The sequence below is a fragment of the Schistocerca serialis genome, chromosome 10 (genome assembly GCF_023864345.2).
Source record: "Schistocerca serialis cubense isolate TAMUIC-IGC-003099 chromosome 10, iqSchSeri2.2, whole genome shotgun sequence".
Taxonomy (NCBI): Eukaryota; Metazoa; Arthropoda; class Insecta; order Orthoptera; family Acrididae; genus Schistocerca; species Schistocerca serialis.
In genome coordinates, this window is record NC_064647.1 from 82309153 (window position 1) to 82333086 (window position 23934).

At 43.8% G+C, this 23934-nt stretch overlaps 1 protein-coding gene across 2 annotated transcripts in view; it reads left to right on the forward strand.

The window, feature by feature from the left end:
* Positions 1 to 23934, forward strand: part of LOC126424846 (uncharacterized) — a 289952-nt gene that overhangs the window by 61806 nt on the left and 204212 nt on the right. Inside the window, exon 1 of one of the 2 annotated variants that reach the window (XM_050087656.1) lies at positions 14908 to 15042. The exons of the other annotated variant lie outside the window; for it this stretch is intronic. The gene's annotated coding sequence lies outside the window, so the exon portion shown is untranslated. Of the gene's footprint in view, positions 1 to 14907; positions 15043 to 23934 lie in introns of those variants that run through there. 2 annotated transcript variants of the gene reach the window in all.

The following is a 23934-nucleotide window of genomic DNA, read 5'->3' on the forward strand; positions in this document are numbered from 1 at the left end:
CACCTCGTGGTTTATGCAAGATGGTGCCCGGCCACATCGCACGGCCGACGTCTTTAATTTCCTGAATGAATATTTCGATGATCGTGTGATTGCTTTGGGCTATCCGAAACATACAGGAGGCGGCGTGGATTGGCCTCCCTATTCGCCAGACATGAACCCCTGTGACTTCTTTCTGTGGGGACACTTGAAAGACCAGGTGTACCGCCAGAATCCAGAAACAATTGAACAGCTGAAGCAGTACATCTCATCTGCATGTGAAGCCATTCCGCCAGACACGTTGTCAAAGGTTTCGGGTAATTTCATTCAGAGACTACGCCATATTATTGCTACGCATGGTGGATATGTGGAAAATATCGTACTATAGAGTTTCCCAGACCGCAGCGCCATCTGTTGTTGAGAATTGTAACTACTGTAATTTCGAAAGTTTGTCTGCCTGAAAATGTACTGTTGTCCCAAGCATATTGCAACAAACGGTGTATTTCTATCGCTGCTCGTTTAGTTTTTATTGCCGGTTCAAATATACCGGTCATTTTTGAAACACCCTGTATTTTCCGTTTATTAAACGAGTTCTCATTTTTCGGTTGTTAACAAAGCTTTTATGAAAAATGCATTCCCTAAACAATGGCTGGGTAGTGTATCATTTGTAAGTGTGGTGTTGTCAGTGACCTTTGTAGTGTTGGTGGAAAAGGTGCTGTACTGGTAAATGTGGCACCCTGTTACTGCCTATTTGTTGACAGCGTACTGCAAAGCCTATAACTGTGTTGTACTCACTTGGTGGTGAATTAGTGAATGGCCAGAAAGTTAGCGCACTTCTCTCACCATTAACTGTACACACAGAGTGGGCTGGACTGAGTTGAGCCACTTACCACACATCCAATGTATATTTTGCAAGATTTGTGTGAATATGTCTGATGGAATGGGACATCACATTGGATGATTTGTGTTAAAACATCTGAAGTTTCATAACACATAGGTGATCTATTTCTATGAAGAGGTAGACAGTTTATTTGCCCCTGGGACTCTTCAGATGATGGAAAAGCTCAGACAAAGTTGATGCATGTGATAACTCTCACGCAGAGAAAAATATTCCAGCCAGTACAGTGAAAACAATGAAATGGACATTTTCGAATAAATATTGACAGCATGTTACACTTGGAACAGGCCCTTCAGTGTATTAGATAGTTGACAGCTTTAGTTGTTGAACGTTTGAACTTCTTTACGTAATAGCTCATTTAACAAGTGCTAATAAGTACTCATTAAAGTGAATGTAAAAAGAGCTTGCAATACGGCGGCCGAACTCTCCCGAATGGGGCCTCCCGGCCAACAATGCCAAACGATTATGTCAAAGTTAATGTAACTCCACTATACAGGGTGTAATGGGTAGAAGTGTAGATTTATTTACATGTGTACCTTATTATGTATACACATCGGTGTGTTAGCTCTTTTTTCTCTGCGGCACGTCAAAAACTTTACGAACTGATGTTTTCTGTACAGTCATAACTACATCGGTAAGTTGACAATGTCTGCTAGTACAGATTGACCATTTTGTTCCCACGCGTCCGTACTTCAACACCTGTACTGCTGTCCAACAGAAAATAAACATTAATGGCTTGGTTTTAAAACATGCATTTGGAGTTACTATCCAACTGAAAAACATACAACTTACAATAGCTATAATACCTAAAAAAAACTGATGTAATGTTAAGCTTATCCATTATGAATATTTTACAACCCATCACTGTTAATTGCGTCTCCAGCCATCCTGATTTAGGTTTTCCGTGATTTCCGTAAATCGTTTCAGGCAAATGCTGGGATGGTTCCTTTGATAGGGCACGGCCGATTTCCTTCCCCATCCTTCCCTAACCCGAGCTTGCGCTCCATCTCTAATGACCTCGTTGTCGACGGGACGTTAGAAAAACCGCAGCCTCCTAACGGATACTAGAAGACGTTCCTCTGCAGAGGAACCTAACTGTTAATTGAATGTAGATACATAAAACTGCACTCAGTAATTTTTTTTTGAATAGTTATTTATTATTCCATGAACTGGTTTTAGGACCTTTTCAGGTTCATCTTCAAATGGTTTTCTGGAAGTTACATCACTATTTCTAGTATAATGTTGGGTGCTGCCTTACAACAGTATGGGGAGCTTCTTTGTGTTAGTGTGCATCTGTCTGCTTTCATTTTGATGGCCAGTTGCCACATCACTTACACACTTTTACACACTCTGTATATATGTACAGCGATGTAATGTTGTTTAGTACATCATTCTCAGCCACCATGGAAATATCGCTACTTAAGCGCTTTACACCCTGTATAAAAACGTGCTCAGTGAAGTTATTTCGTCTACTCGTATAACAGAGCTGGACATGAAATGCCTGGGAGGTGTTGTCTGTCTGTCAACAGAGAAGCGTGCAGCGCCCATTGTAGGGAAAACTGTCTTGCCTGGAAGAACGCTACAGTGATGACTAAGACCAGTCTGCAGAGATTTACACACTTATACATTTCTTGGGTTAGTATTATTAGTAACTGATATCAGTATTCCATATAGTGTTCACGTACTTTGTGGAAAATGAACATACATGGGCATGTCTGTGCACTGCATCGTTAGGGTTGATGAGGCGCAGTGTAGAGTGTAGATATAACTTTGTGAAACATGCTGTAGTTGCTTCTTGTGATGTACAGGCCTAGGTCGAGCGAGGAATCAAGTGTCTGTTCTTCAGTTTGCAGATCTATGGAAGATGGAAGAGCACGCCTATAGCCCGGCCTACCATCCTTCGCCCTTCTGCCCTCTACCAACACTACCACCTTCCACCCCCAGAACACAAATAATCACTTAATAGGCTACACTGCACTTACATGTGCAAACACATTTAATATTTGTCCATAACCCACTTCATTTAAGAGTAAACAGTATTTTATACCAATACGACACCACTGCTAATAATCTGAGATTGTTCCACAGCACAGAAACCATTAGGTCCTAGAGAAAAATGAATAGGAGCTCTTTTTGTGGGATATGTAATGTAGTTTAATCTTATACCGGGACACATTTTCGCTAGAAGCCGCAGGTTGAGTTATACATGTAAAACAGAAAAAAGTAACACACTATATGATCAAAAGTATCCGGACACTTGGCGCCCTCCATCGGTAACCCTGGAATTCAATATAGCGTTGGCCCACACTTATCCTTGGTGACAGCTTCCACTCTCGCAGGCATACGTTCCATCAGGTGCTGGAAGGTTTCTTGGGGAATGGCGGCCCATTCTTTACGGAGTGCTGCACTGAGAAGAGGTATCGATGTCGGTCGGTGAGGCCTGGCACGAAGTCGCCGTTCCAAAACATCCCAAACGTGTTCTATAGGATTCAGATCAGGACTCTGTGCAGGCCAGTCCGTTACAGGGATGTTATTGTCGTGGAACCACTCCGCCCCATGCCGTGCATTAACGAGTGCTCGATCGTGTTCAAAGATACAGCCACCATGCCCGAATTGCTCTTCAACAGTGGAAAGCAAGAAGGTGCTTAAAACATCAATATAGGCCTGCGCTGTGATAGTGCCACACAAAACAACAAGGGGTGCAAGCCCCCTCCGTGAAAAACACGACCACACCGTAACACCACCACCTCCGAATTTTTACTGTTGGCGCTACACACGCTGCCAGATGTTCACTGGGCCTTCACCATACCCACACCCTGCCATCGGATCGCCACATTGTGTACCGTGATTCGTCAGTCCGCACAACGTTTTTCCACTTTTCAATATTTACGCTCCTTACACCAAGCGAGGCGTCGTTTGGAATTTACCGGCGTGATGTGTGGCTTATGAGCAGCCGCTCCACCACGAAATGCAAGTTTTCTCACCTCGCACCTAATTTTCCTAGTACTTGCAGTGGATCCTGATGCAGTGTGGAATTCCTGTGTGATGGTCTGGATAAATGTCTGCCTGTTACACATTACGACCCTCTTCAACTGTCAGGCGGTCTCTGTCAGTCAACAGTTTCCACTTCACTATCACATTGAAAACAGTAGACCTAGGGATGTTTAGGAGCGTGGAAATCTCGCGTACAGACGTATGACGCAGGTGACACCCTATCACCTGACCGCGTTCAAAGTCCGTGAGTTCTGCGGAGCGCCCCATTCGGCTCTTTCACGATGTCTAATGACTACTGAGGTCGCTGATACGGAGTACCTGGCAGTAGGTGGCAGCACAATGACGTAATATGAAAAAGTATGTTTTTGGGGGTGTCCGGATACTTTTGATCACATAGTGTATATGCCCGCCAACCTTTCCCCGACGTCCACACCTCACTTGTGGGGATTTTTAGTATGTCGTTCATGACACGTAATCCTGCCGCTGTATAAAAAATTTGCGACACGATGATTTTCCCCCCTAATTTTCCTTCGTTGACAGGAGTGAACAGCAGGGGCTTCTGTGTCCCCTGATGGTCAGACAAAGTTCCCACATGCTACCACCTCGCGAGCTGCACGTCGTCTAGCTGCACCCGACTGCCGCCTCTCATATTAGTGCCAGCTACTGCTCTCTGCCAGTAACAAGGCAAATAGGAGCAAGAAGTTAATTATACGGTGAGCACGGATACAGAATCGATAAGATTTTTTTTAAAATTTTTGATTGCTGTTGTTGTGGTATTCAGCCCAAAGATGGGTTTGATAGAATTGTCCTTCCTAATCTGTCCTCTGCAAGCGTCTTCATCTGTGTGCAACTATCGCAACCTACGTTCCTACGAACCTGCTTACTGCATTCGAGCTGCGTACTACTCCTACAATTTTTATCCCTGACGCTAGCTTCCATTACCAAACAGACAATTCCTTGATGTCCTATCAACCGACCCTGACTGTTTGTCAAGTTGTGTCATATTTTCTTCCCCTCTATCCCATTCATTTGTTATTCGAACTACCCATCTACTCTTTAGCATTCTTCTGTAGCACAACATTTCAAAACCTTCTGTTCTCTTCTTCCTGAACTGTTTATCGCTTACATTTCACTTCCGTATCAGGGTACACTCTGGACAATTAAAAAAAAAAAAGACAGTTACTGGGACGTTCAATAAATAATGCAACACTTTTTTTCTGAAAGCAGGTTGGTTTTATTCGGGATTCCAGTGCAGCATATTATTCCCCTCTCTTTTGGCTACACAACCCCATTTTTCAACATAATGTCCATTCGTGCGACAGCCTTACGGCACCTTACTATGAGGGCTTGTATGCCTGCAAGCTACCACTTTATTGGTCGACATCGAAGCTAATGTCTTGCTGCATCAATAACCTCTCATCATCCACGTACTGGAATGAGATTTTCACTCTGCAGCGGAGTGTGCGCTGATACGAAACTTCCTGACAGATTAAAACTGTGTGCCGGACTGAGACTCGAACTCGGGACCTTTACCTTTCGCGGGCAAGTGCTCTACCAACAGTTGGTAGAGCACTTGCCCGCGAAAGGCAAAGGTCCCGAGTTCGAGTCTCGGTCCGGCACATAGTTTTAATCTGCCAGGAAGTTTCATCCACGTACTGCTTGCCGTGGAGTGCATCTCCACTCAGCCAAACTGACAGAAGACGGAAGGTGCGAAATCCGGGCTGTAGGATGGATGATGAAGAACAGTCCAGTGAAGTCTCTGAGCTCCTCTCGGATGCACAGGCTTGTGTGAGGCCTTGCATTGTTATGGAGAAGGAGAAGTTCGTTTCTATTTTTGTGGCGACAGACACGCTTGAAGACGTTCCTCAGGACAGCGCAGTACACACCAGAGTTGATCGTTGCCCCATGAGGGAGGACACCAGACAGAATAATCCCTTCAGAGTCCCAGAAGACGGTCGCCGTAACTTTACCGGCCGAAGGAGCGGCTTCAAATTTTTTTCTTCGGAGCAGAGGTGTGTGGCGCCACTCCATGGACTGCCGTTTTGTTTCCGGTCCGATGAACTCGTATTTCATCGCGTGTGACTATATTCGACAAAGAACGGCTCGTAACGCGCAAGCAATTCCGCACACATAGCACTTCGCTGGTCTTTATGGTTTCCGGTTACATGGCGAAACACCAAGCGGGAACACACCATTGAGTGCCCCAACTGGTGGACGACTGTGTCAGCACTGCCATCAAAGAGGTACAGTTGAATACCAAGGTTTTTGATTGTGATGCGTCGATCACCTCGAATGAGACTGCCCACAAGTCCCAACATTGCAAGTGTCACAGCTGCTTTGGGCTGGCCGGCGGGTGTGATATCTGAGAGGTTTGAGCGACCTTGTTACGATGATGGCAGACGCCTCGCCCAACGACTCAGCGTGCTTTCGTTCATAGCCATGTCTGCGTAGACATTCTGCAAGCTCCTGTGTATATCTGCGATGCTATGATTTTCAACCAAAAGAAAATCAATGACAGCTCACTGCTTAGAACGCATCTCCGTTATAGATGCCATGTGTAGCGGAACTTCATGAAACTGTTGGCGCTGAAGTAGGAATATTCCACTATGTCCCACATTAAATGCCAGTCTGCGTCTTTCTTATCTTCTCTCCTTCATTCATCAAGAGTTCTTTTCCTGGTGAAATAACAAAAGTCATTCACTGCTCGTGTCTCATTTCCTAATGTAACTCCTTCAGCATCACCTAATTAATTCGATTACATTCAATGATCCTCGTTTTACTTTGATTGATATTCGTTACATAACCTGACTTCAAGACATTATCAGTTCCGTTGAGCTGCTCTTCCGTCTCCTTAACCGCCTCTGACAGAATGACATCGGCAAACTGCAAAGTTTTTCTTTCTTCTCCCTGAACTTTAATTCCCTTTCCAAATTTCTTCTTGGTTTGCTTCGCAGCTCCCTCATTGTACAGATGAGATAGCACTGTGACAGGCTACAACCCTGTCTCATCCACTCTCAACCACGCCTTCCTTCTCATGTCCTCCATCTGTTACAGATGGCCGGCCGATGTGGCCAGGCGGTTCTAGGCGCTTCAGTCTGGAACCGCGCGGCTGCTACGGTCGCAGGTTCGAATCCTGCCTCGGGCATGGATGTGGGTGATATCCTTAGGTTAGTTAGGTTTAAGTAGCCCTAAGTTCTAGGGGACTGATGGCCTCAGATGTTAAGTCCCATAGTGCTCAGAGCCATTTGAACCATTTTGCTACAGATGCAATCTGGTTTCTGCACAAGTTATAAATAATATTTCGGTTCTTGTATTTTTATCCCCCCTACCTTCAGAATTTCAAATCGAGTAAACCAATCATCTTTTGAAAAGCTTTCTGTAAGTCTACAAATGTTCGAAACCTAGGTTTTCCTTTCTTTAAGCTGTCTTCTGAAATACTCGTAATTTGTAGTGTCGCTGTTGCCTCATGTGTTCCTACATTTCTCCAAAACACAAACTGATCTTCCTGAAGGCCGGCCTCTGCTGGTTGTTCCATTCCTTTGTAAATAATTCGTGTCAGTATTTTCCAACTGTGATGTATGAAACTGATGGTTTCTGTTCGTCTTGTCTGGAACTGGAATTGTTACGTTCTTCCTTAACGGCGTGAGTGAGGTCGGGTATATCATACCCAAGGTATTTTGAGGCGCTGATTGTTGAACGTCATTGTTGCCACACAAATCTTGCTGTCACAGTAGCTGGAGGTAAGGGAGAGGGGGGCAGGATGCAGTGTTGAGTTTATTGTTGCACCATCGTCAGAGGGAGATACACCTATGCAAAGGTGGTTAGGGTACGTCACACCTGACCTCGTAGTCGGTGTTACATTTCTGAGCTGTCAACAAGTTTCTGAGATATACAGGGTTATTACAAATGATTGAAGCGATTTCACAGCTCTACAATAACTTTATATTTGAGATATTTTCACAATGCTTTGCACACACATACAAAAACCCAAAAAGTTTTTTTAGGCATTCACAAATGTTCGATATGTGCCCCTCTAGTGATTCGGCAGACATCAAGCCGATAATCAAGTTCCTCCCACACTCCGCGCAGCATGTCCCCATCAATGAGTTCGAAAGCATCGTTGATGCGAGCTCGCAGTTCTGGCACATTTCTTGGTAGAGGAGGTTTAAACACTGAATCTTTCACATAACCCCACAGAAAGAAATCGCATGGGGGCCATGACATGACATGAATTGCTGATCATGATCTCCACCACAACCGATCCATCGGTTTTCCAATCTCCTGTTTAAGAAATGCCGAACATCATGATGGAAGTGCGGTGGAGCACCATCCTGTTGAAAGATGAAGTCGGTGCTGTCGGTCTCCAGTTGTGGCATGAGCCAATTTTCCAGCATGTCCAGAGACACGTGTTCTGTAACGTTTTTTTCGCAGAAGAAAAAGGGGCCGTAAACTTTAAACCGTGAGATTGCACAAAACACGTTAACTTTTGGTGAATTGCGAATTTGCTGCACGAATGCGCGAGGATTCTCTACGGCCCAGATTCGCACATTGTGTCTGTTCACTTCACCATTAAGAAAAAATGTTGCTTCATCACTGAAAACAAGTTTCGCACTGAACGCATCCTCTTCCATGAGCTGTTGCAACCGCGCCGAAAATTCAAAGCGTTTGACTTTGTCATCGGGTGTCAGGGCTTGTAGCAATTGTAAACGGTAAGGCTTCTGCTTTAGCCTTTTCCGTAAGATTTTCCAAACCGTCGGCTGTGGTACGTTTAGCTCCCTGCTTGCTTTATTCGACGACTTCCACGGGCTACGTGTGAAACTTGCCCGCACGCGTTCAACCGTTTCTTCGCTCACTGCAGGCCGACCTGTTGATTTCCCCTTACAGAGGCATCCAGAAGCTTTAAACTGCACATACAATCGCCGAATGGAGTTAGCAGTTGGTGGATCTTTGTTGAACTTCGTCCTGAAGTGTCGTTGCACTGTTATGACTGAGTGATGTGAGTGCATTTCAAGCACGACATACGCTTTCTCGGCTCCTGTCGCCATTTTGTCTCACTGCGCTCTCGAGCGCTCTGGCGGCAGAAATCTGAAGTGCGGCTTCAGCCGAACAAAACTTTATGAGTTTTTCTAGGTATCTGTAGTGTGTCGTGACCATATGTCAATGAATTGAGCTACAGTGAATTTATGAAATCGCTTCAATCATTTGTAATAGCCCTGTATAGTTATTTATAGCATTCTCTGATTTATTTTTAGATTTTATATTTCTCAAGATGTCTTATGAAGAAAATGAACGTCGGCTACAAGAACTACTAGAAGACGTTTTAGAATACTGTTCAAATGCTAGTTCCTGTGGCTCGGAGAGCGAAGAAGAGATTGACAAAGTTTCTCAAAGAAGTGAAGAAAATGATTCGGAGCAAGAGAGTATTTTGTACGATTATGAAGAGCCAAAATCTACGTTAGCGGCTCCTAGTCAGTCACCTGAGGTACGTCGAATATTTTATACGTCCAAATATGAAGAATTGTCCTAGCCAAAGTGTTCGCATTCGTTCAGAGAATATTATTACCAATTCTACAGGCGTAAAAGGTGCTGCAAAACATGCCAAAACAGAGACTGAGTGCTGGAGTCTTTTTATAACAAACGGTATGCTTACACATACAAATAATCAAATAAGAAATATCAGGGGAAGATATCCATAAAACAAAGAGCAGTACCACATGAACGATGCTGCTTTGGAGGATTTGAAGGCATTTATGGGATTTTTGTATACAGCGGGCGTAAAGCGCTCAAATAGAAAGACTTGAACGATTTGTGGCGTACATATTGCACTGGAGTTGCAATCTTTCGGACTACAATGCCACTGGAGAGGTTTTACTTTCTCCAAAATTGTTTGAGATTCGATGATAAGGACATCTGGAACGAAAGAAAAAAGACTGACAGCCTGGCTGCTGTAAGAGATATTTTTGATAATTTCGTTGAAAATATTCAACAACACTATATGCCGTCTGAGGACCTTACTATTGATTCGATGCTGTTATCTTTCCGAGGGAGATGTCCTTTCCGTGTACAAATGCCAAACAAACCAGCCAAATACGGCGTAAAAATATATGCTCTTGTAGATGCGAAGACATTCTATATGCTCAAACTGGAAGTATATTCGGGAAAACAACCACCAGGACCTTACCAGCTTAGTAATGAAGCATATGATATAAACCGTTTAGTGGAGCCAGTAACGAAAACAAACAGGAATTTGACGTTCGATAATTAGTTAACTAGTTACCCCCTTATAATCCATCTCTTGAAAGAACATTCATTCACTTCTGCCGGCACAGTTCGTAAAAACAAGACACGTTTACCTGAGATTTTCAGAAAAGGAAGAGAAGTATGTAATTCTCGAGCTGGGTTCCAGAACGATGTTACACTAATGTCCTACGTACCTAAAAAAGAAAAATGAAGTTGTGCTGGCTATGTCAAGTTTACATCATGATGGGAACATAGACCAATCCACAGGTGATAAAAGACAACCGGAAATGATTACTTATTACAATGCAAATAAAGTCGGTGTCGTTGTCGCAGATGAAGTGAGTGCCACTTATGATGTTGCCCGCAACAGCAAACGTTGGCCTATGACAATTTTTTATGGTATACTCAATATGTCTGCCATAAATGCCTTCACAGTCTACGGAGAAAATAACAAAGGTGACAAAACACGTATGAAGCGCCGAGATTTCTCTCGTAATTTAGGTTTGAATCTGATGAATGACAGTCTCCTCGCTAGACAAGAAAACCTACGTCTCCCAGAAAGAGGATTGCTGATCAACTGGGAAAAACTTCAAAAGCAGGTAAAAAAAAAACTGGTAGATATGTCAGATGTGGTGACTGTGCTGAAAAAAAAAAGACAGGAAAACGAAACATTTTTGTTCGAAGTGTGACAAGTCAATATGTATGGAGCACGCGATTTTTATGTGCGGAGAATGCGCTGATTTGTAGGTGTAATGTCGGTGCTGCGCTAATTGAGCTCATGAGACCGATTTTTTTCCTGTTTTATAATTAGAAGATGATATCATTATGTTAATTAATCAAAGAGACTGTACTTTTGTTCGAATTTTGAACGAAAAAGTGTTTGACTTCTGAAACTTGTTCATTTTCAGAGAAACTATAGACATTTCATTATTTCACCCAAAGAAAAAGGTACTATATCTTAAACATAGTATTTTACTTACTCATCTCGTTTAATGGACACCATTATTAATATCCCAAGTAAAAAATTACATGATACACGATTACAGAAGCAAAAATTCGTCATTAGAGTTTCAGGTATCTCGTACCCACCTCATAGCTGGTGTAACAGTTTCACGCCTCATTCACGCCGGGTTAAATCTAAGGATATTTTGCATGTCACAAGTATCTTGCATACCAGATTGAATAATTTTGTCATGGCGGCCTCTCCCATGTATCTCAATAGCGTGCTGTAGGGCCCTTGTTCCCATTTAGGCCTTTCAGTGCTATACAGGGTGTCCGAGAAATGTTACAACGAACTTCAAGGGGTTGTAGAGGATGACTTGACGAACAAATTGAGGATAGGAACCAGTGTCCAGAAACTTCATCTAACGGCGCTACAGAGCGTCGAAGTTCACCGGCGCCTGCCACTATGGAGCACCCCCTGAAGAAGGTGTGCTGCGCCATTCCGCCCCTTCGCTGACGGACCGTAGGTGGCTCATAACGATCGCCAACGGAGAAGATGGAGCTACCTGCTGCATAGAAAGGCCCACCCAGTCTTCTATGAATGCGATGCTCTGTTGGTGGATGACGCTTTCGGACACGGGTTTCCATCTGCAGTTTATTTTTCTCATGGAACTCTCTAAAATCTCCAGTGTTTTTCAGTGCCTATAACTTCGAGACTCTGTAGCGTCGTTGGATGACGTTTCCAGACTCGGGTTCGTATTCTCGATTTGTTCCTTAAGACACAGTCTACAACCCCTCGAAGTTTGTCGCAACATTTATGGAATGCCCTGTATAGTGTGTAATAAGCCAAGTATCGAGTTCATGTGTGGAATGTCAGCCCCTGTAGCTGAGACGCTGGCACGGTAGCTCAGCGTGTTCGGTCAGAGAGCCGGTTGGCCTCTGTAATAAAAAACTGAGTGGAAGGATCAATCACCGAACTTTAACAGGATGTCTTGCGACGTCCGCAACGATCAAACACAACGATCAACAACGAACAAAATTAAAAAAAAGAAAGAAAAAAAGGTGGTCAGTGCGATAGACTGTCAATCCTAAGAGCCCGGGTTCGATTCCCGGCTGGGTCGGAGATTTTCTCCGCTCAGGGACTGGGTGTTGTGTTGTCCTAATCATCATTATTTCATCCCCATCGACGCGCAAGTCGCCGAAGTGGCGTCAAATCGAAAGACTTGCACCCGGCGAACGGTCTACCCGACGGGAGGACCTATTCACACGACATTATTACGTGTGGAATAGTTTAAATTACACGGATTTTTAAAGTGTGCTGTTGTATGTCGCATCCACGGATATTACAGTTTTGTAAAACCAATTTAACGCTTTTGCTATCTCGATACTATTGCCCGTGGCCCATGTTTTCGTCGTTTTCGCCTGCTCAGGTCGGACCTCGTAATTCACATTGCGTAGACTAAGAACGTAGCGGCCCACCATGACCAAATTGTAATACAAAATAGTCTGTCAAACTCGTGATAGGTTTCATAAGCTAAAATTTCTGTCATAATTAATTAACCAAATTTTATGAGATTTCCTGAGGATCATTTCTGCAACACTGGGTTATCAAAAGAAGTCGCGTTACATGCTACGTACTGAATATTGTTTAAAGTTCATCATACACTTCAGTAACTAAATTTTCGTTTATTTATCTAATGTTAATCACGTTATAAACGTTGCATTCCAAGAGGTAACCAAGAGGCAGTCAAGGCGGAGGGTCGGAGGAATTTGTCCCAACGGGTGATTTTGCTCCACGACAATGCCGCAGGTCATACCGCTGCTTCTTTGGGCTATCAATTTTTTGCCCCCCCCCCCTCCACTCCACCTATCCCCTACTGATATTTCACCCACTGACTTGTCCTTCTTTCCTCGAATGAAGAAATCATTGGGTGGCAAGTGTTTGTCATGTGAAGACATGGTGATTTTCGACCCAGAGGTGTTCCCGAACAGCCAAAATGCAGACTTCTACGACCAAGGTCTCCCGCCAAGTCCTCCGTCGATGAGAAAAAGTGTGTCGCATTGTCGGTGAACACTTACATAATTCCTTTTTGGAGTTGATAATGAAAACTTCATGTCTTCCTGATGTTGACAATCGCGCCCTCTAGAGTACGAGCAAGTATGGGTGATGGCGATATTCTACGAGGGCAGTTCTATAAGTAATGCAACACATTTTTTTTCTCGGCCAATTTTGGTTGAAAAAACCGGAAATTTCTTGTGGAATATTTTCAAACATTCCCGCTTCGTCTCATATAGTCTCATTGACTTCCAACAGGTGGCAGCGCTGTACGGAGCTGTTAAAATGGCGTCTGTAATGGATATGCGTTACAAACAACGGGCAGTGATCGAGTTTTTTTTGGCGGAAAACCAGGGCATCTCAGATATTCATAGGCGCTTGCAGAATGTCTACGGTGTTCTGGCAGTGGATAAAAGCACGGTGAGTCGTTGGGCAAAGCGTGTGTCATCATCGCCGAAAGGTCAAGCAAGACTGTCTGATCTCCCGCGTGCGGGCCGGCAGTGCACAGCTGTGACTCCTGCAATGGCGGAGCGTGCGAACACACTCGTTAGAGATGATCGACGGATCACCATCAAACAACTCAGTGCTCAACTTGACATCTCTGTTGGTAGTGCTGTCACAATTGTTCACCAGTTGGGATATTCAAAGGTTTGTTCCCGCTTGGTCCCTCGTTGTCTAACCGAACACCATAAAGAGCAAAGGAGAACCATCTGTGCTCAACTGCTTGCTCGTCATGTGGCTGAGGGTGACAATTTCTTGTCAAAGATTGTTACAGGCGATGAAACATGGGTTCATCACTTCGAACCTGAAACAAAACGGCAATAAATGGAGTGGCGCCACACCCACTCCCCTACCAAGAAAAAGTTTAAAGCCATACCCTCAGCCGGTAAAGTCATGGTTACAGTCTTCTGGGACGCTGAAGGGGTTATTCTGTTCGATGTCCTTCCCCATGGACAAACGATCAACTCTGAAGTGTATTGTGCTACTCTTCAGAAATTGAAGAAACGACTTCAGCGTGTTCGTAGGCACAAAAATCTGAACGAACTTCCCCTTCTTCATGACAACGCAAGACCTCACACAAGTCTTCGCACCCGAGAGGAGCTCACAAAACTTCAGTGGACTGTTCTTCCTCATGCACCCTATAGCCCCGATCTCGCACCGTCGGATTTCCATATGTTTGGCCCAATGAAGGACGCAATCCGTGGGAGGCACTACGCGGATGATGAAGAAGTTATTAATGCAGTACGACGTTGGCTCCGACTCCGAATGGTACCGTGCAGGCATACAGGCCCTCATTTCAAGGTGGCGTAAGGCCGTAGCATTGATTGGAGATTACGTTGAAAAATAGTGTTGTGTAGCTAAAAGATTGGGGAATAACCTGGTGTATTTCAATGCTGAATAAAACAACCCCTGTTTCAGAAAAAAAATGTGTTGCATTACTTATTGAACTGCCCTCGTACATGTGGCGTACCATGCTTATGCATTATCTTTGTTGCCAGAGAATTACCTCTACCAATGAGACGTATTTCATGCTGCTCTAACTGTCGATACCTCATTAACTATTTCGATAGACTGCTGTGCTCTGTCCGCAAGAACCCTGGCCTCACGTAATGGCCCGTCCTTTGTGGACAGTAGCTGAGTAGCGGGTACGTAACGACAGCCTCCGGCAATTCGTGTTTTCCTAGGCTGCGGCTGACCTCCGTGCGTTCAAAGCAAATTCCTGCGGAAGCGATTACTGTAATTGCCGGTCATGACACGCGATGTCCCACACACAGTTCGTCTTGGCCCTCGTGCGCAGTTGGTGTGTTCGACGTCCAGGCTGCGGATCGCTCTGTTCCTCGTGCACCGTGAAGCGAAACGCCTTTGGCCGTGACATCCGTATACCGCCCGTACTTCTTGCTGGCAACCCTCCTGCGCTGTCTAGACGATACTGTTTGTAAGTATGTAAGTAGGCTGTTTATGTTTTCTCTATGTAAGTAGGCTGTTTAGGTTTTTTTTATTGGTAACGCCACCTCTGTATGAAAATCACTGGCTGTGCTGTGTGCAGTCTGTGGCTGCTTTGCATTGTTGTAATACTCGCCATTGTAGTGTTAGGCAGCTGGATGTGAACAGCGCGTAGCGTTGCGCAGTTGGAGGTGAGCCGCCAGCAGTGGTGGATGTGGGGAGAGAGATGGCGGAGTTTTGAAATTTGTCATGAACTGCTATATTTATATATGATGATATCAAGGTAAATACATTGTTTGTTCTCTATTAATATCTTTCATTTGCTAACTATCCCTATCAGTAGCTAGTGCCTTCAGTAGTTTGAATCTTTTATTTAGCTGGCAGTAGTGGCGCTCGCTGTATTGCAGTAGCTTGAGTAGCGAAGATTTTTGTGAGGTAAGTGATTTGTGAACGGTATAGTTTACTGTTAGTCAGGGCCCATTCTTTTGTAGGGATTATTGAAAGTCAGATTGCGTTGCGCTAACAAAATATTGTGTGTCAGTTTAAGCACAGTCATTTGTAATTGTTCAAAAGGGGACGTTTCAAGTATTCAGTCTTCAATGTTGTCTTCTTTTTCTTTCTTGTCTGCTCAGAGCAGATCAAACCGAAAAAACCAAATTCTTAAAAAAAAGAAAGTGTGTAAAAAGTGACGTTCAACAACTCTGAGGCCGGCCGGAGTGGTCGTGCGGTTCTAGGCGCTACAGTCTGGAACCGAGCGACCGCTACGGTCGCAGGTTCGAATCCTGCCTCGGGCATGGATGTATGTGATGTCCTTAGGTTAGTTAGGTTTAAGTAGTTCTAAGTCCTAGGCGACTGATGACCACCGAAGTTAAGTCGCATAGTGCTCAGAGCCATTTGAACAACTCTGAAATGAGAGAAGAGTTTGGTGACCAGGGAGGGGAAAAAATCACAAATAGAGTCCCTCAAATTCCAGTTTTTGGATCGCTATTATGTATTACTTTAGTTATGTGGACGATCTTCCACTTGATATACATCAGAGTTGGTACTCCTTGCAGACAACACTAGTGCTATAATTGATGAGCTTAGATAGACAGCAACATAAGGAACCGTCAATACTTTTTTGAAACAATTTAAAGCACATTTGGTCTACTCGGAGTCAGTCAAATCGACAAAAGCATCCTCTTAACAGAAGAATGCAAAAACTGGTCCTAAATTATTCAAAAAGTGAAGAAAATTTAGCTGACTGTGGAGAAAAGAAATTCGCAGGTTGGTTTCCACAGGACTCAATTTTGGGCGCGCTACTATTCCCTACATCTACGTCTGGTCTATACTATGCAGACCATTTATGATATGTGGCATAGGGTACTGTCTTCTTCCTTTCCTGTTCTAGTTGTGAAAGATATGTCGCAAAACCGAGCTTGGTATATATTCCTGCACTCTGCAATCTCTCTCATGTAAACTTCGTGGTCTTTCCGCGGCATATACGTGGCAGAAAGTAATATATCAGTTGACTCTTTTAGAAATGTAAGTTCTGGGAATTGTAACTCTAAACCAAAATTGCTGCACGAGCCTCCTCGTGTAGCATCTTTGAGTGGACGTGGCTAAGCAACTCCGTGACGCTTTCGCGCCTACTAAACGAATCTGTGACGAAACGTGCTGCCATTTATTTATTTATTTACTTGCACGTCAAGTTCCGTAGGACCATACTGAGGAGAAAATCTCCAAGGTCATGGAACTTGTCAGTACATGAAATTACAACATAAAAGCTCAAAAAATGGTTCAAATGGCTCTGAGCACTATGAGACTTAACATCTGAGGTCATCAGTCCCCTAGAACTTAGAACTACCTAAACCTAACTAAATCTAAGGACATCACACACATCCATGTCCGAGGCAGGATTCGAACCTGCGACCGTAGCGGTCGCGCAGTTCCAGACTGAAGCGCCTAGAACCGCCCGGCCACTCCGGCCGGCAACATAAAACTAATAACAGATAAAAATAAAATCTTTATGAACCCGAAAAAAGTCAATCCATAAGTTTAAGTAAAAGCAATAAACACCACAACAAGAATCAGCTTAATTTTTCAAGGAAGTCCTCGACAAGAGTGACCCATGAGGAAACTCTTCAGTGTATTACTGCGAAGATTTTTGAATTCGAGCGGTAGATTATTCAAAATATATGCAGCAGTATGCTGCACACCTTTCTGCACAAGTGTTAAGGAAGACCGATCCAACTGCAGGTTTGATTTCTGCAGAGTATTAACTGAGTCAAAGCTGCTTATTCTTGAGAATAAGCTAATATATATATATATATATATATATATATATATATATAGAGAGAGAGAGAGAGAGAGAGAGAGAGAGAGGGGCCAATGTCAAAATACCCAGACTCGTGAATAGGGTCGACAAGAGGTTCGTGAACTTACACCACTTAATGTCCGAACAGCCCGTTTCTGAGCCAAATACATACTTTTAGAATGGGAAGAGTTATCCCAAAATATAATACCATACGACATAAGCGAATGAAAATAAGCAAAGTAGACAAATTTTCGTGTCGAATGATCGCTCACTTCGCCGGTCGTTGTGGCCGAGCGGTCCCAGGCGCTTCAGTCCGGAACCACGCTACTGCTAAGGTCACAGGTTCGAATCCTGCTTTGGGCATGGATGTGTGTGATGTCCTTAGCTTAGTTAGAACTACTTAAACCTAAGTCTAGGGGATTGATGACCTCAGATGTTAAGTCCCATAGTGCTCAGAGCCATTTGAACCATTTTTTGATCACTCACTTCAGATACCATTCGAGTAGTAAAAATGGCAGCATTAAGTCTTTGATCTAGATCCTGAACGTGGGCTTTCCACGACAGTTTACTATCTATCTGAACAAATAGAAATTTGAACGGTTCAATGCCCGTTATGTGAAATTAAAAGGTCAGGTTTTATTGAATTGTATGTTAGAAACTGTAAAAACTGACTCTTACTGCGATTTAGTGTTAGTTTACCTTCTACAAGCCGTGAATTTAGGTGATGAACTGCACTATTTTAAACTGGGTCAATGCTGCAAACAACAACGCTTACTACTACATCAGTAAACAGAAATATTTTAGAGTTACCCATAATACTAGAGGGCATATCGTTTGTGTAAATAAGGAACAGGAGTGGTCCCAACATTGATCCCTGCCCCCCCCCCCCCCCCCCCACATGACTGTACCCCACTCAGACCCCACATCACATCCATTCTCAACATTGTGAATAATGTCATTTTGCTGTCTTGCTAAAGTAAGAGGTGAACCAATTGTGAGCTATTCCCCGTATTCCGTAATGGTCCAACTTCTGGAGCAATATCTTGTCATCAACACAATCAAACGCTTTAGTTAAATCAAAAAATATGCCTAGCGTTCAAAACCTTTTGTTTAACCCATCCAGTACTTCACAGAGAAAAGAGAATATAGCATTTTCAGTTGTCAAACGGCTTCTAAAACAAAACTGTACATTTGATAGCAAATCGTGTGATATTAAATGATCAATTACATACACAGCCTTCTCAACAACTTTATCAAAAACTGATAGCATAGAAATAGGTCTAAAATGGTCTACATTGTCCTTTTCTCCCTTTTTATAAAGCGGCTTTGCTACTGAGTACTTTAATCGTTCAGGAAACAGACCATTCCTAAAGGAAAAATTACGAATATGGCTAAATACAGGGCTAACATGTGCAGCACAGTACTTTAATAATCTGCTAGGCACTCCATCTTATCCATGAGAATCCTTAGTCTTCAGTGATTTAATTATTGACTCAATCTCCTCCTTGTCTGTATCACAGACGTGTATTTCAGACATCAATCTCGGAAAGGCATTTGACAAGAAAGTTAAATGATTCCCGGTAGAAACTAAATTTTTATTTAATTCACCACCAATGCTCAGAAAATGGTTGTTAAGTACTGTACATATACCTGATTTATCAGTAACAGAAATATTTTTAATACGAACTGACTTTACATCGTCGACCTTGTGCTGCTGACCAGACACTTCCTTCACAACTGACCATATGGTTCTAATTTTATCCTGTGAATTAGCTATTCTATTTGCATACCACACACTCTTTGCCTTCCTAATAACATTTTTAAGCAGCTTACAGTACTGTTTGTAATGGGCTACTGTGACTACCTCGAACATTTTGATATAATTTCCACTTTGTTCTAGGTGATATCCTTATCCCACTAGTCAGCCACTCGGGCTGCCTATTACTGCTGGTACCCCGTTTAGAACGTTCTAATAGAAATCAACTCTCAAAGAGCGTTATAAATGTGTTAAGGAAAGCATTATATTTATCACCTACGTTATCGGCACTATAAACATCCTGCCACTTTTGTTCCTTGACAAGGTTTAAAAAACTCTCTATTGCTGTTGTATTAACTTTCCTACATAGGTTGTAATTATATGCAAGATTTGTTTGAGTACAAAAGCCTTTTAGTGTTAAAATTTGTGCATCATGGTCTGAAAGACCATTCACCCTTTCTTTGGTTCTTCCATATTTCCTTTGACTATCCTATCTGTTAAGCGTCCCAGACAGACGAACAATACTCAGGTAATGCTCGATCGTGGGTTTTGTAAGCTACCCCCTTCATTAGTGGACTACACTTCCTGAGGACTGTTACAATAGATCTCAGTCCAACATCAGCTTTTCCTACAATTAGTTTTATGTGATCGTTCGACTTGAAAACGTTTCGTGATCGTCTTCTCGGATACTCACTGCCTTTCAGCAATTGTGCGATACAATAATGGGCTTTACGTCTATTTTATATACGTGAATGGCCTTCCATTTAACTTACATCAAGCAAACTTGGTGCTTTTCATATATGACTCTAGTCTTACAACTAATCCGGTTAGACAGACGGCAGCAGAAGGAACTCATTTTTTTCTGAAATAACTTAAAATAATTTTTATATGCTCAGAGTAAGCACGTCAACAACACAACAGTTTCTTAACAATGAGAATTCTAGAAGCTGTGCTAAATAACTATGAACCGAAAGATGATATTTCCGTTTTGGGTCCATTTTCTTTTGAGCAGTGAATACTTTTTGCCTAAGTGTTGAGTTACCTCGAAATTACCGTATGACATCAGAGAGTGAAAGTATGCAAAGTATGTTACCTTGCTAATTTCTGTATCCTCAAAATTAGCAATTATTATGATTGCAAAAGTTACTGAACCTAGTCGCTTAAGGAGATCCAAAATATGAATTTTCCAATTAGAGTCATCTATATGTACACCCAAAAACTTAGTATGCTCTACCCTAGCTGTTGATGTGTTATATTTATTGCTGGAACTGTACCCCTTGCAGTAGAAAATTGGATGTACTGTGTTTTTTCAAAGTTCAGGGCAAGCCCAGAAACCCAATCGGTAACTTTTCCAAAGACATTATTTGCATCATTTTCTGTTGGAATTTTTTTTTTTACTGGATTGTATCATCAGCAGACAGTGTCAGTTTAGCTTCTTGTTTCAAATAATAAACAAAGGCGAATGTTCAACTTCAATAATAGTCTTGGGCCAACTGAAGCTGGAGCCTGGCTGTCTAGGACAACAGGTATTAGCTGGAACAAGGTGGACTCAAACACACAACGACGTACACCCGTCGCTGATTGGCTGCGTTCCGGAACGCTGCGTTGCTGACCTACGGTCATGCAGTACGAGTTGCTGAATGCGGCGTCCGCTAGCGCGTTCTGGCGTCATTATCAGCTTATTTTCTTCGGCACGCCATATGCTGATGACCTTCCACTTCACTGACGTCAAATAGTAGATATTTCATTTTCAGATGACCGAAGTACGACGGTTAATCCTTTTCTTCAGAAACTAGAGATGTACAAGGGAACACATATGGGTGCCGAAAACATGAAATGCCTTATATGACATACCTGTACTGTGATAACTCCAGATGAAATTCACTGTGCAATATTGTCTGTCCAGAATCCCAGAATAGTGTATGTCGATACTCAAGGTCAGCACTGAAAGCTTTTGATATGGGACTCACGATAGTAAACACACGAACTGTATCTGAGTTACGTGTTGGTTTACATTTGCTACAGCAGGGCACACGTTTGGGCGATCTTTCCTATTCTCCTAACGGCGGGACAGAGCGAGGTGGCGCAGTGGTTAGCATCAGGGAGGGCGGCGGTTCAGACCTGCGTCCGGCCATCCAGACTGAAGTTTTACGCGATTTCTCCCCAGGCAAATGCCGGGATGGTTCCTTGAAAGGGAACAGCAGTTTTCTTCCCCGTGATTCTGCCCCGTTTCTAACAACCTCCACGTCTAATCTTCCTTTCTTCCTCAAAGCGGCACAGTGGTTTGCGGCGCTGTTACCTCGTTACTACACTACTGGCCATTAAAACTGCCACACCAAGAAGAAATGCAGATGATAAACGGGTATTCATTGGACAAATATATTATACTAGAACTGACATGTGATTTCATTTTCACGCAATTTGGGTGCATAGATCCTGAGAAATCAGTACCCAGAACAACCACCTCTGGCCGTAATAACGGCCTTGATACGCCTGGGCATTCAGTCAAACAGAACTTGGATGGCGTGTACAGGTACAGCTGCCCATGCAGCTTCAAGACGATGCCACAGTTCATCAAGAATAGTGACTGGCGTATTGTGACGACCAAATTGCTCGGCCACCATTGACCAGACGTTTTCAATTGCTGAGAGATTTGGAGAATGTGCTGGCCAGGGTAGCAGTCGAACAGTTTCTAATCTAGAAAGGCCCGTACAGGACCTGCAACATGCGGTCGTGCACTATCCTGCTGAAATGTAGAGTTTCGCAGGGATCGAATGAAGGGTAGAGCCACGGGTCGTAACACATCTGAAATGTAATGTCCACTGTTTAAAGTGACGTCAATGCGAACAAGAGGTGTAACCAATGGCACCCCGTACCATCACGCCAGGTAATAAGTCAGTATGGCGATGACGAATACACGCTTCCAATGTGCGTTCAACGCGATGTCGCCAAACACGGATGCGACCATTCTATAAACAGAACCTGAATTTATCCGAAAAAATGACGTTTTGCCATTCGTGCACCCAGGTTGGTGGTTGAGTACACCGTCGCAGGCGCTCCTGTCTGTGATGCAGCGTCAAGGGTAACCGCAGCCTCGGTCTCCGAGCTAATAGTCCATACTGCTGCAAACATCGTCGAACTGTTCGTTTAGATGGTTGTTGTTTCGCGAACGTCCCAATCTGTTGACTCAGGGATCGAGACGTGGCTGCACGAACCGTTACAGCCATGCGGATAAGATACCTGTCATCTCGACTGCTAGTGATACGTGCCCGTTGGGATCCAGCACGGCGTTCCGTATTAGCCTCCTGAACCCACCGATTCCATATTTTGCTAACAGTCATTGGATCTCGACCAACGCGAGCAGCAATGTCGCGATACGATAAAGCGCAATCGCGATAGGCTTCAATCCGTGATGGTACGCAGTTCTCCTCCTTACACGAGGCATCACAACAACGTTTCACCAGGCAACACCGTCAACTACTGTTTGTGTATGAGAAATCGGTTGGAAACTTTCCTCATGTGAGCACGTTGTAGGTGTCGCCACCGGCGCCAACCTTGTGTGAGTGCTCTGAAAAGCTAATCATTTGCATATCACAGCATCTTCTTCCTGTCGGTTAAATTTCGCGCGGGCCGAGGTGGCCGAGCGGCTCTAGGCTCGTCGGTCTGTAACTGCGCGACCGCTACAGTCGCAGGTTCGAATTCTGCTTCGGGCATGGATGTGTGTGATATCCTTAGGTTAGGTAAAGTAGTTCTAAGTCCAGGGGACTGATGACCTCAAATGTGAAGTCCCATAGTGCTCAGAGACATTTGAACCATTTTTGAACGGTGGTTGGTGCACGTCTCCCCCAATGCAGCCCGCACGTGCAGGCCGAATATCGCTGCACATTGTTATCCATAAAAATGAAGTCACTGTCGATGCACCGCTGAAGAGACGCACATGGGGAAGAAGTACACTGTTACTGTGCCACGTTCAGAGATCTGGAGGTCAGTACGCTCATGCAAGATTATGCCTCCCACCATCGTAACACCTGAACCGCCAAAACGACCATGTTCGACAACGTTGCTGGGTGTATTACTTTTCTCACTTCTCGCCATATGTAAATACGTCCAGAATCGCTGTTCAGACAGAATCTGCTCTCATCAGAAGAGCACGCTACCCCACTCGTAGTTGGTGCAGCCCCTATGCTCTTGGCACCATCACGAACGGTGCCACCGATGCTCGGGTGTCAAAGCAGCACGACTTGCCGGTCGTCGGACAGACAGACCATCCCCGTGCAGTCGCGGTGCTATTGTGGAGCTGAGGTCGCATGCCTTGCAGTCCTGTTACATGAGGTTGCACTTGCACCCGCTGATTGCTGTGGCTCAGTTATCGCGTATTGCACAATTGGCGGTCATCTGCCGCTGCTGTTGTTGACTACGGTCCACCAGCTCTCTCCTTCGAGCAGCAGTGCTCGTGGTCCGAAACTCTCCCCGTGCACATAAAACAGTGCTGTGAGCAGTACCAAAGTGCCGTGGCTACACACGTCTCTCTTCATCCTTATTCCACTTTCGAGATGATTCTTCTCTGTGTGATGACAGCCACATGTTGACTCTAATCTATTTCCGAACTGGGGCAAAAACTTAATACTGGAGCCCCCCCGCTCGCCTCCTCCAACTCTAACGTTTGAAATAGGATGTCAAAACTTAAAAAAATCAATTTTTCAAAAATATGTTCATCTTGTAGCGCACATCTTTCTAAGGAGTTTGATACATAAAACATATATGTTCCAGGAAATACAAGACATATTATTTGGCGTTAAGTGTGCCAAAGTGCAGTGCCACACCTCTTCACA